Genomic DNA, 5,108 nt, shown 5'->3' on the forward strand with positions numbered 1-5,108 from the left:
CAATCTAGTTTCTTGTTTCCACAGCTCTCACAGCGGGAGAAAGTCACCAGCTTTTAGCTGGGTGTGAAAGGAATGGTGGTGGTGGAGGGGGGAGTCTTGTGAGTCTTGTGTCACTTTTCTTCTGAGGCCTATAATGTTGCACTTTCAGCTGCAATGGACAGAAACCTTCAGACTTGCCTTTTACCAGAGTATAGAAACCAAAGCAAGAAAATCATAAAATGATATTGTAACTAAATAGAATGACTTTGGAATGAAGGATTTTCTTCCACTGAGATGTAAAATTTTAGAGGAAATAATCAGATTTAAGTATAAAGACAACACTTTCAGTTTTTAACTGGCTACATAAATTATAGCAAGTGATTACAGATACATTACTTTGGAAGTTTTATATAAATAATGCACAGCCTGAAAACATTTGGGCATTATTAATTTTTGGAAACTCTTATTTTTCATAGAAAAGTTTACAATGTTACTACTCATTGTTCATTCTATATAGACTTTCTCTTATTTTCTAAGGGCCCTAATTCTTTTCATAAAACTTACGGGTAAGTAAATTAGTAATATTTACATGTTAAACTATAGGAACCAACTAGTTCCTTTATTCCCAGTGGGATAAACAAAATACTTTTGGATGTCCACTAAGTAGTAGATACTTGAATGTAGATAATAACTCAAAATGTGAGAAAATGGGTGCATAAATGTATAAATGATATTACAAAGTGAAACGTGGTTATTGTAAATACCTGATACAGAAATGAGTACTGTGTGAATTTAAAAGAGACAGATTTATTGAGGTTATATAGTAAGTGAAAGTTTTATAAGAAGGTAGAGAAGGAAAGAACTGAAGAGAAAACAAATAATTAAAATGTCGTGATAATTTTATGTGATAGAGGTGCATATAAGAATTTTAGCATCACTAGTAAGAGAGGTCTTGCAGGATTAAAGTTTTAGTGAATAATGTAACTTCTCAGTTGTACTTATTCTAGGACATCATGAACACAACTGTTTAGATTGCAGAGTAGATGCCATTAGTACCCTGTCTACAGCCCTCGGGTTTTATCACTTCTGTGCCTACTGGTTTACTTCTAACTGAAAGTATTTGCATCACTGTGCTAGAGAGCTTTCTTCAAAGCTGCCAATGTCCTTTCTGTTCACTGCCCGTGAACATGTCAGGCTGGAAATGATAAAACATTAACACCCTTTGGGAGCAGCCCTCACTTAATAACTGAAGGAACTGGTATATATTACAATAACTCTTCAGTGTATGTTCTACACTATGTCCTAGAGTTTCCCAGCAAGACTGAGTTCCAAGAAACTCACAGCAATGACATACTATCTCGCTAACACACCCCTTATTGGCTTCTTTCTCTTCCTTGTCTCACTTCCCCACTCTGCTACTGATACTTCCCAGATCATCTACAAAATAAATTTCTTGCACTCAAATCTTTGTTTTAGAGTTTGCTATAGGAAGCAAATTAAGATAGATGGGATGTTTAATTAATTTAGTGTTAGCCAGTGGAGTCATGTTGGCGTAGGACTGAAAACTATGCAAGTGTATACATAAGTGATAAGTGATAAGGGATGACTAGAGAATAGCCTACTAAAATGCAAAAGCCCTACCGACTCACACTTTTATTATTTTTTCTCTCCTAAGATGCTTAGGAGTCTGCTTTAATTTTACCAATAAATTTAGAATAGCATCATGTTTTATGATCAATGATATTCCATTTTAGCTCATTCTCATAAAATCAAAGCCTACTAAAATAAATTTTACAATGTAGGAGTATGTATTCTGAAAAAAGAAGAAACATAATTTACTTTGTATTGCTTTTGTTGTCCAGGCATTGCCAAACTTAAGGTGGGATATGATGACTAAAGGATAGGTAATCAATAATTGGTGATGAGGGAGAGCCATTAGCATGAATGAAAGGCCATTTTCCATGCATTTGACTCATTTTGTATTTTTTCTCTTTTAGCCAATGGATTTCCAGAGAAGTACAAATTTGCTTTTACAAAAGTGATCTCAGATTACACGTAGTGACCCTATAATTTTTATATTTTTGGGGAAATGATAATAATCCCTTTATCTCATGTTAAAAAATAGGAGAAAGGAAATAGAATTAAAAGACGGAAGCTATTACAGAGACAGATATGAGTAAGTATATTGACTGATCATAGTTAATTATAACCTGTGGATTCTACATTACATATCTGGTAGAAAATAGACTTTTTGTCCAAGAATTAGTCCCATCAATTACAGTCCCTAATTATACTTGCTTATTGAATAAAGCCCCATTCATTTCAAGTCACTTTATTACCAGCACTTTACAGTTTCCTTAACACAAGAGTAATGTGTAATGAACAGACCTACTACGTGCTGGAAAACAGACCACTCATTAAAATGACCAAAATGAATACAAAATATAACTCCTGCCCTCAAAGGAAGGATTGAAGATGATCCATAAAAAGTGCAATGACCTCCTTCTTATGCCTAGAACATCAAGAGTACTCAGTCAAAAGTTGGATTGGTGTCCTCTTTAGCTGTAAAATGTAATGTTTATATCAAATCAAATTGTGAAGAAACTATTTGCAAGTATTAATAATTCTTAGTAATTATATAGCATAACCTGATTTAAAAAATTACCTTTAGAAGTGAACAGTGTCTGTCAGAGGTCCAATTTTTAAAGCTGGTAAGTCTGGATCTAGAAATTGCATTTTACTATTATGCATAGCTAAAGAAAAACAAGACCTAGAACAAATGTGACATAGATCTGTTAATTTGAAAAGTGGAGATTGGGAACATGAAATACTGGACTCATTGGCTGTTGCAACTCTTTTGAACAAAGAAACCAGTCTTAATTTTATTAGATTATTCATAATATATTACTATACTCAAATTTATGAAAAAATAAAATTCAAAAGAAGCATTGTCATTAGCCTTTGAAACTATAAGAAATATTTTTATATCATTTGTTGTGTCTCTGTTCTGTGGCCAATTTTATGTATTTAGTAGGAAACACAACAAACAAGTGAGATAAATCTTATTCTAACTCTCTGCTCAGTTATTTTTCAAGCTTTCATTTCTTTTAAGGTCAATCTTGAAAGCAAAGTATCGTATGATCATATGAGAGTTTCCACTTTAATAAATTGACTGTGATAATATCTAAGCAGTCATTAAAAGGAACAGTAGCTCATACTTTTATTTAGTTCCATTATTTTTTGCTTCCATTGTTTACTTGGTTATATCTTTGAAAGATAAATAACTGAGAGAAACATAAGCCATGAATTCATTATAAATTGTTTAGTGATATTATTTAGTTCCTATAAAGAACAACAGACTGTAGTCAAGTTGTGCCAAATCTACTAATTAAGCTGTATCAAAATTTTAATAAATTCAGGTAACTGTGTCTAGCAGTAGCTATATACTCATCAAAAAAATGAAAAATGTTAAAGTTATTAAAGTCATAAAGTCACAAATATAAAGTCATAATTTCATAGGCCTTCTCTCCTGCTACTTTTTCTCCCCCAGTGACAGGAAGTCTAGTCATAAAGTCCTTGTATCTCTGCCCTGATCATGAGTGCATCTCAGATTAAACCACAGTATCAAGAAATGACAGATCAAAAATACTGGGCACTGGGACTGATTCTTATTAGTTAACGACACTTGACATATTATATGATATTCAGACTGTCTTCTCTAGAGCTAACCCTAAGAACAGGGTACCTATGAAATGATTTAGTAAGTGAGTGTTCCCAGGAAAATCAGTAAGAAAGAAACAGAACGGGGAAAGAAAACTAAGCAAAAATATGATTTTAAGTTTCATACTGGCCTGATCCCATGGAAGCTCTGTAGCATAAGCCACATAGTAGAGTTGGTCCCTGCTCAAGACAAAGGGTGTGACTTTTATACTCCTGTGCCACTCAATCATTGGCTGCAGATTGTCTCTAGGGAAACATGAAAACCTAATTACTTCTGACTCTTCAAGAATCTGATGAAATAGCCTAATGGGTATGAGTTATTAGGAACAAAACATATAAAATGAAAGGTATGGCACACAGAATGAGTGCAGGGGATAGGAGGCGTTGGAGGTGGGGACAGTAACATCTTCTACCACATGTACCAGTTAGTAGTTCTAGCACGTTGGACATAAAAGTACTTGCCACTGCATCCATTTACATTTGGGGTTAGTTATGCTTACATTAGTCAGCTATCTAGGTTAAATAAGAAACCCAATTTGGTTATCTTCTTACAGGAAGGGGTGGGTTTTTGTCCATGCTCAAGGCTATAGTTGGCTGATCCTTGATCAAAGTTAACGGTGTAAAATAAATTTTCTGCACAATTGCACTGTCGTTAATACTGAACATCAAGGCTTTCTGCCTAAGTTGAAAAAAGGCAAATCCCCTATTTTGCCCCCATTGCTGGTGTGTTGCCTATTGCACCAAAAACAGAAATTGAGTCTATAAAGGTCAAACGAATCTTTTATCTATTTAAAAAATTTTCTATTCCTGTTAACTCTGTATTTACCTGCACTTTCAACAGGACACTTTGCAGGGGAAAGAAACAGTTTTGGTGTCAAACTGGATAGGGAAGCAATTTAATACATGTGTTTCTGCTGTAGAACTTTTAGCACTACTAATGTTTATTATAAATTCCTAAGAAGGGTGATATTAAATACAACATTGTCATACTAAATTGACTGTAATCCCTATTGTGTGGGATATCTTTTAAATCTAATGTCTATGGACATACTTTGGTGAATTCTGTTATGAATGATTAGTGTAGAAAATATACAGATCCATTATATTTATAGATGCAAATATCCTAAATAAAATGTGTGTAAATTGAATCAGTGTATAAAAAATGATAAAGTGCCATAACCAAGATGAATTTAAGCTATAATAATATGTAGATATATTTTATCACATTAAGGAAAAAAATATGTAATCATTTTAATTGCTGTAAAAAAAAGCACTTGCAAAATATATACCCATTCATGACTTTTTAAAAAACAACTCCTTAAAGAAGTAGAAGTAAATTTTAAGTTCTACTTAATTTTTTAAAAGACAAAACTAGATCAAACATCATTATAAATTCAGAAACATTTAAA

This window comes from Rousettus aegyptiacus, unplaced genomic scaffold (genome assembly GCF_014176215.1).
Source record: "Rousettus aegyptiacus isolate mRouAeg1 unplaced genomic scaffold, mRouAeg1.p scaffold_m13_p_12, whole genome shotgun sequence".
In the NCBI taxonomy this organism is placed as follows: domain Eukaryota; kingdom Metazoa; phylum Chordata; class Mammalia; order Chiroptera; family Pteropodidae; genus Rousettus; species Rousettus aegyptiacus.